The sequence below is a fragment of the Mesocricetus auratus genome, unplaced genomic scaffold, assembly GCF_017639785.1.
Source record: "Mesocricetus auratus isolate SY011 unplaced genomic scaffold, BCM_Maur_2.0 Super-Scaffold_15014, whole genome shotgun sequence".
NCBI classification, from domain to species: Eukaryota; Metazoa; Chordata; class Mammalia; order Rodentia; family Cricetidae; genus Mesocricetus; species Mesocricetus auratus.
This window is the reverse complement of record NW_024429186.1, coordinates 41398269-41407063: the sequence shown is the minus strand read 5'-3', so window position 1 is coordinate 41407063 and position 8795 is coordinate 41398269. Positions and strand designations below refer to the sequence as shown.

The following is an 8795-nucleotide window of genomic DNA, read 5'->3' as shown; positions in this document are numbered from 1 at the left end:
TATGAAGACCCCTGAGATTTAAACAATGTGTCAAGATCATCTTCAGCTCCTAAGAATTGTCTTTGTTTACACCTACTGAACAAAGACTTGCTGTGTGTCTCCCCATCCTCACAGCTGCTGAACACTTTAAGAGAGAAGCCCAAGTCCTCCCAGACTCAAGCACTGCAGGCTCAAGGCCTCCAAACTAAACCCTTTCAATTCAGCCCCATCGTCCTGCATGTCCCTTGCTCGCACTGTCTCCTGTTCTCCACAGCCCTTCTCCTCACTCTTCACACCGAAGTCTCCCAAGCTCTTCACACTGAAGTTGTCACTCTCACCTCCCTGTCTCGGAATATGACTCACAGAGAACGTGTCACACTGCCAATTCTTAGACACTCCCCTTTGTTCTCCTCTCCCTGTGTAACTAGGAAACGCCTTTCGTCCCCAGCCCTCTAACACACTCCTGGGTGGTATTCTTTGGCACTCTGGAAGGACACCACTTTACTGACTATCTGCTCAGCACTCTCCAACATTTACTGTTTCTTTTTCTTGTCCCAATGTGTCTCTAGCTTTCTCTTTCTCCCATACCTTGTTGGCCAGTCTCAGAAGAGTAGGCAATGAAAGGAAAGGTGCTCCATGTTCTGCCTCCTTATCATTCCTTAACCCATCCATACACTGGCCTCTACTGCACCAGTCTCTGAAATGTCTCCACTCCAAGGTCAGTTAACTGTTTTTGTTTTAATTTTTCAAGCCCTGTGAGGATGTTTCCATTTTTAATTTACTCTCCTTGCCTGTGGCATTGACCCTGTTACCCCTCCTTCCCACTGGAAGTATTCTCCTAATTTATCTGACTGCGTTTGAATATTGTATGACTGGAGCATTTTGAGCCTACCTGCATCAGCATCCCCTTGCCTGTGAACTGGGAATATTAATAATGTCTGCCTCATATGGTTAACATAATATTTACATAAGATAATTGTCTGGAGAATCATATAGAATAAATAACAAATAGATGGATAACATCACCAAACTAGCAGAAATTACTAGAGTACCATGATTGACAGAGAAAATGAAAGTAAATTAATGAGTAGCAAGGTTTGGAGGCAAAAGGTCTTCTCCATGGATGAATTTTTACCTTCTAATTCCCACTACAGGCATTCTTATACCATAGGCTAAACAACTGTAGCCTGTGTTGGAAATATTTAACGTCTAGCTATTCTCAAGGGAACAATGTTTCTAATATTCCTAATTGTTTACTTTTCTCCTCCTGACTATTATAGGGTCAAGGGGCCAACATGCCCAGAACAAAGAGTCTAGGAGGACACTTAAGATAAGCATGCTTGAGTCTAAGACAAGGAGGTTCAACATGGCCCCAGGGTCCTCTTTCAATGAGTGCAAAAAGCACACAACTAACCAACATTGTGTATATTAGAATAGCACAGGAGGACAATCTCACACCCAGGCTTCCAAAATAGAAGAAAAATCTGTTTGATAGCCCTAAATGTTTCTCATAAATTTTCCACAAACTCATTTGCCGGAAAAACCAGATCTGAACTGTCTATTGGTGATTGGTGCACCCTCTTCACCCCTTGCTGTGACTCTTGGCAGGGTTTGCTGGATACATGTCAGTGTGCTGCATAACAGTGATTGCTCTTCCTCACCCTGAGAAGAGAGACTCAAGCATTCAGAAATTCACAGCTTTCTAAACCCTCAAGCACAGACCCCCTGCCTACAGTGAGTGTAGATCTCCCATGACACCTAGGCACTAGCTGGCTTTCTCCATATGACAATTCTACGGAGATCCCCAATTCAACACACCCAAAATAAATGCATCATTCCACAGTCTGTCCAAATGTTCTTGCTAGCATTCCCATCCCAGGAATGGGGAATGCTACCACAACCCAACCTGTAATCCAACTCAGTTACTCCAGTGCTTTCACCACCCTCCTAAAGCTCTCTGGATAATACCCACCTCTCACCCCCTCCATTGGCACTGCTCAGACAGGACCCATTATCTTTCATTTGAACTCCTGCAACAGCCTTCTACATGTTCTTCCTGCTTCCCACCATCCTCTACTACAGCTCCGAGATCCACTGCACTCATTCTTCACCCTGCGCCATAGCTATCATCATAATCCTGTCCCCTTCGTGTATCCATGGAGCAAGCACAGATCTGCATATATCACCCCATTGCTTACACACATCTAAGATTCTTGTTGACTTCTGGTGACAATCCAAAACCCTCTACAAGTCATTTGCCTGCAAATTTCAAGATTCCATTGTTTTTCTGCTGAATAGTAGTCCATTTTGTAAATGTACCATATTTTCTCTATCCATGCTTCAGTTGAGGGGCATCCAGGTTGCTTCCAGGTTTTGACTATTACAAATAATGCTGCTATGAATATAGTGGAACAGATGTCCTTGTTGTATGAATATGCATCTTTTGGGTGTATGCCTAAGAGTAGAATTGCTGGATCTTGTGGTAGACTGATTCCCATTTTCTTGAGGAATGTCCATACTGATTTCCAAAGTGGCTGTACAAGTTGGCACTCCCACCAGAAGTGGAGGAGTGTTCCCCTTTCTCCACATCTTCTCCAGCATAAGCTGTCATTGGTGTTTTTGATTTTAGCCATTCTGACAGGAGTAAGATGGTATCTCAGAGTTGTTTTGATTTGTATTTCCCTGGTGGCCAAGGAAGTTGAGCACTTTCTTAAGTGTTTATTGACCATTTTAGACTCCTCTATTGAGAATTCTCTATTTAATTCTGTACCCCACATTTTAATTGGATTATTTGGTGTTTTGGAGACTAGCTTCTTGAGTACTTTGTAAATTTTGGAGATCAGCCCTCTGTCAGATGTGGGGTTGGTGAATATCTTTTCCCATTCTGTGGGCTGCCATTTTGTCTTGTTGACTGTGTCCTTTGCCTTACAGAAGCTTCTCAGTTTCAGGAGGTCCCACTTTCTAATTGTCAATCTCAGTGTCTCTGTTACTGGTGTTATGTTCAGGAAGTGGTCTCCTGTACCAATTTGTTCAAGGGTACATTCTACTTCTTCTAAGAGGTTCAGTGTGGCTGGATTTATGTTGAGATCTTTGTCCATTTGAACTTAAGTTTTGTGCATGGTGATAGATCTATCTGCAGTCTTCTACATGCCAGCATCCAGTTATGCCAGCACCATTTGTTGAAGATGCTTCTTTTTTCCATTGTATAATTTTAGCTTCTTTGTCAAAAAATCAGGTGCTCATAGATATGTGGGTTCAATTCGATTTCATTGGTCTACCTGTCTATTTTGTGTCAATACCAAGCTGTTTTCAGTCTGGGATGGTGATGCCTCCAGACGTTTGTTTTTTGTACAGAGTTGTTTTGGCTATCCTGGGTCTTTTGTTTTTACATATAAAGTTGATTATTGTTCTTTTAAGGTCTGTGAAGAATTGTGCTGGTATTTTGATGGGGATCTCATTGAATCTGTAGATTGCTTTTGGCAAGATTGCCATTTTTACTATGTTGATCCTACCTATCCAAGAGCATAGGAGATCTTTCCATTTTCTGGTATCTTCTTTAATTTCTTTCTTTAAAGACTCGAAGTCTTTAGCAAACTTTTCTTAACTTAAATTATCCTGTCTTCCTTTTGCCTCTGGGATTTTATCTTTCTCTATTCTATATACCTTTCTTTACTTCTTATTCCGTAACCTGATGTGTAGCTGAGTGGCAAGCACCTGATGTCCTCTTTTCCTTCTCCTTTTTCTTACTCCTGGTCTTTTCTTCCCAGATTTCTCCTCCTATTTATTCTCTCTGCCTGCCAGCCCCACCTATCCTTTCTCCTGCCTAGGTATTATCTGTTCAACTCTTTATTGAACCAATCAGGTGTTTTTGACAGGCAAAGTAACACAACTTCAAAGAGTTAAACAAATACAACATAAAAGAAAACAAAACATTGTGCATCATTTAATAAATATTCCACAGCATAAATGAATGTAACACATCTTCAACTAATATTCTACAACAGTCACCAGATATTTCCAGTGACCTTGAAGTTCAAAAATGTCAATGAAAGTACCCTATGAGAATCACAGTAATAGATAAAATGCGAGGAAGTGCTCAATACTTTATATATTACTTGAAATTTATGTGCTATGTATATTTTAATCAGAATTTAGAATAAATTTAAATATATATATGGGTGAATATATAGATATATACGTTCTCTTGAGAAGCAATCATCAGATTCTTATCTAGCCAACAATGTCAATTCATCACGTCTGAAATTAGCTATCACTATGAAAACGAAACTTCTCTATTGTTATCTTAGCTGTCTTAACTGTAAAAAGTATCAACGATAATTTTTTTTAAAGGAAAGATTGTGCGTGTTTGAATCCAGGATGAATTAGCCCCATTGACTTTGGACCTGTGACTGAGAGCTGGTGATAGAGCAAATCGTCATCTTGAGGAAAGGAAAAAGAACAGGCTAGAGAGCTAAGATCCCTCTGTTCTCCTCACCATGAATGACTGGAAGACCTCCCCACAGATCATAACCCTTAAAGTTACCACCACCACCCAAGAGCGCCACGTCAGGAGACCCCTGTGTTAAAGTACATCTTAATGTCAGTCCACAGGAAGACCTTGACTTTGATCAGAGCTCTGGTCAATGCTTACCTCGAGACTGGTTGCCCTAACACAGCCATCACAGAAAAACACAAATGACCAAAACAAAGTCATCATGTGGTGCCCACCCCAACTGATACATCTGGAACACAACTCCTGTACCTAAAGCTCAGGGAAAATCTTGGAAGAGGGAGCAGAAACAATGTAAGAAAAACAGGAAGTCTGCTGTGAGATTATGTGTGTTCAAATCGCCATGGAAGCTACACCCGTGAAGTTAACCACATGCCAAAACAATTCCTGGACAAGGAAGATGCCTATAAACATGCTAATACAGAAGCAGGGAATCTCATGAGTTCCCAACCCTAGGGAAAATCTAGAGGCAACAAAAGAATGTTGAGAGTGCGAGAAATATTGTTTCCCAAAGAGGCCCCCAAATGGTTATCCAACTTAAGTGGTCATCCCTGAATTCATATATATATATATATGGACTGATAAAATTATATTTAGGAGTGTGTGTGTGTGTGTGTGTGTGTGTAACAACAAAGAAAAAGAAGCCATGAAGTTGACAGAGAGCAAGGAGGCAAGTAGGTGGGGTACATAGGAAGAGAGAAGAGGGAAATGGGAAATGACTTGATTACATTTTAATTTCATCTTTTTAAAAATACATTAATACAAACAAAGAATGGCTGCCCTGAAGACCTAGTGTTGTAACTGGCCTGCTCTGGACATGTATCACACACTCTATCTTTGACTGCTAGGCAAGACCATTTATGACAGTCTCCCTGCCTTTATACACAGGCAAGTTCCCTAAAAGAAAGAAAGAGTTGCACACACAAGAGCCATCCATCAGTAGGGACACAGTGAATGGCAAGAGCCATCCATTACAATAGGGACTTGGTGAATGGCAAGAGCGATGATCTCTGCTCTTTTAAAGAAAGACAATAAAAGTAAAGGTTTACTAATTCTGATGCACTCAATTAAATAATCCTGAGCACATTTAAACCTTCCTTTTCTAGGGTTGCAATAGAATTCCAACCATTGGCTGTCTGCTCATTCATTCCACACCTCCAAGAAATTATTAAGCTTCTGTTCTGTTCAAGGAGCTGAATCAGCAGGTACTGTGGACCCTCCTCAGTTTAACGCCATCTTCTGTGTCAAAAACATCCTGTCCTAAATATGGTGCAGTTGTTTAAAAATTTTTTCTATGGCATAAATTTCAGTAGACTAATTGTTCAAAACCCAAATTCTAGGAACAAATCTAACACTGTCCAGGACATATAAATAAACATAGAGTCTTGGTGGTCATGCTTCATGGTACATACACAAGGTATCCAGGAGACTGAGGAGCTGAGCTCCAGACAGCAGCTTTCAACTTCCAGAAAAGTTCCATAGTTGTGTAATTCTAGTCATAACCTTGAAGCAAAACAAATTGCATGTTTAAAAAGTCATTCCAAGGAAGATTTTTATCACAAAAGACCATTATGCTGCATTCCATTTGCAGTAAAAAGCCCTGTTATGGCTTTAAAATTGGTACAAAATGTCTCTTACTGCAAGAACACCCTTTGCATGTGAATGCAATGAAGACTGTCCATACCACACACCATATTTGAAATAAGGTGAGCATCTTCTGTTACTGTAGGGTTCTTCAAGGCAAAAATAATTCTCACTTCCAAAAGAAAAGATGCAAGAAAGAGGTAGTTCAGGACTGGAAGATGACTCAGAGGGTAAAAGCAACTGCCTTGCAGGCTTGACAATTTGACTTTGATCCCCAGATTCCATGATGGGAGGAAAGAACCAACTCCCAATTTCCAAATGTTGTCCTCTGACCTCCACATACCTATCCTGGCACACACACACACACACACACACACACACACACACACACACACACACAAATTTTTTAAGGCAAAGAGGTAGTTCCAGGAGTCTTGGGTGTATAAACAAGAGTCAGGAAAAAAAGGTTTTGTTTAAAATATGTGTATGATCCTAAAAGAAAATAAACACTTAGAAAGTTAGAGAAGTCAATGATGTCACATCAAGAGAGAAAGAACAGTCTGAACTAGTCTACAAGACTCCTTGGCCTACACCAGAATCTGCTAGTTGGATGGGGGGAAATTTGGGATGATTTAGGAGTGGGAAGGCAGTGAGGCTAAATCAGAGAGGGAGGAGAGAGGAATGAGTGATGCTGAGATTCAAGTACCATAGGATTCTGGGCTTTTCACCAAACCCGAGTCAAAGTATAAAAGAAAGTCACTGATTTTTTTGTTTGTTAGTTGTGGTTTTTTATTGTTGTTGTTGTTGTTGCTTTAAGATCTATTCTAGCAGGGTGGTGGTAGAGCACACCTTTAATCACAGCACTTGGGAGGCCAAGGCAGTCGGGTCTTTATGAGGTCAAGACCAGCCTGGCCTACAAGAACAGTTCCAGGACAACCTCCAAAGCTACACAGGGAAACCCTGTCTTGAAAAAAAATCTATTCTATTTTTATTTACATCTGTGTGTGTGCACACACTCTAGCATTTGCGTGTACATGTGTACACCTCTGTTGTGAGCTGTCCAACATGAGTCATAGGTACTGAACTCTGGTCTGAAAGAACAGCAGTATTCTTAACCTTTGAGCTGTTGCTCCAGACCCTACTTTTTAAAGTAGGTTGTGGCATAATCCCTTACTTAAGAGGGTCATTGATAAAAACATGACTTTGTTAAAGATCTAGCTTGTTGCTCATAAAATTTAGAATGTGTTCATTTTTCACTTTTTATACATGCAAGAGCCAATAAGCCTGTTGTTCTGATAAAAGCAACCTTGGGAAGAAAGTGTTTATTTCAGCTCACATTTCCGAGTTACAGTCCATCATAGCAGAAAGCTACAGCAGCAGGGTCTTGAGGGGGCTGGTCATGTTACATTCATAATTAGGAAGAGCAGTGGATGCATGCCAGCAATCAGCTCACTCTCTTCTCATTCAATCCAGGGCCAAGACCAAGAAATTGTGCTGCCCACATTCAGACTGGGTCTTCCCACCTCATTGAATACAAGAAAAAATCCCTCATGGAACTACACAGAGCTCAACCCAATCCAGACAATTCCTCATGAAGACTCTTACCAGAACTTTAGATGGCATCAAGTTGAAATTTAAAACCAACCATCATGGGACTGGAGATTTGGCTCAGCAGTTAGAGCTCAAAACAGTTTTCCAGAGAACTTGAATGTTGTCCCTAGCATCCACGTGGTGGCTCACAACCATCTGTAGCTCCAATTCCCCGAGATCTGATATCATCTTCTGGCCTCTTGGGACACCAGACATTCAAGTGGTACATAGACATATAAGAAGGCAAAGCAAGCATACACTTAATATAAAAATTTTTAAAAACTAACCATCACATCTGTTCACATATATAGCTATGTAGCAGCAATAGAAACTTGTAATCACATTGTCAGCCCATTTTTTGTATAGCATCTTGCTGATGTGAGAAATAAGGACAGGGAAGGGGTGAGACAACTGTCAAAATGGACAGAGGAGATTGGAAGAAAGGACAGGCTGGACAGGCATCTTAGAATTAAAATCAGCAAACTCTGATGGAATCGAAGTCAGTGCAGAAAGTGGTAACAAAGGAGAAAGTGGGGACCCCTCCTGACTTCAGAAGCTGAATGAACAAGGACACTAGTGGCTGAGATGAGAAAGATCAATTAGTTCCAGCAGAGACAATAAGAGCTGTGCTTTGGATACCTTGAATTTGACACAGCCAATGTAGCTTGGTGGTTGAGTCTAGAGCTCAACAGAAAGGCAGATAGATATGTTCCAAAAGAGAAAATTCATTACCCGTATCTATAGTCTCTGTTACACAGCTGCCTACATGCATGACAGAGTGTGTGGTTCCATACATGTACCATCTTTAGCAAGTGAAAATTATTAGAAAAAAGGCTAAGGAAAATGAGACAACCACAACAAAGAGACCAAATCTTCACAGAATGACTTACATTAGGGAGACAAAAGAAACAATCTGGCTATTCATTTGTAAATGGAATGTGTTTCAACAGCTTGAAATCACTACTATAAATCCACATTTATTTCAATTTCTAATACGAAAATATAGCTACAATAATTCATATTGGGAGAGAATATTGCCATCTTGTGTGGGTCACAGAATGATCTATGCTAGTTTTATTTTTGGTTTTAGATGAGTAGAGTTCTTCAGCATACAGAAAGCCAATATAAAGAA

General features: G+C 40.5%; 1 long non-coding RNA gene across 1 annotated transcript; it reads left to right on the top strand.

The window, feature by feature from the left end:
* The first annotated feature begins 389 nt into the window (after nucleotides 1-389).
* LOC121139333 lies at nucleotides 390-7950 on the top strand. The gene is made up of 3 exons (XR_005876266.1): nucleotides 390-697; nucleotides 5596-5694; nucleotides 7547-7950. It is a non-coding gene; the product is annotated as an uncharacterized LOC121139333 (long non-coding RNA).
* Nucleotides 7951-8795: the final 845 nt, after the last annotated feature.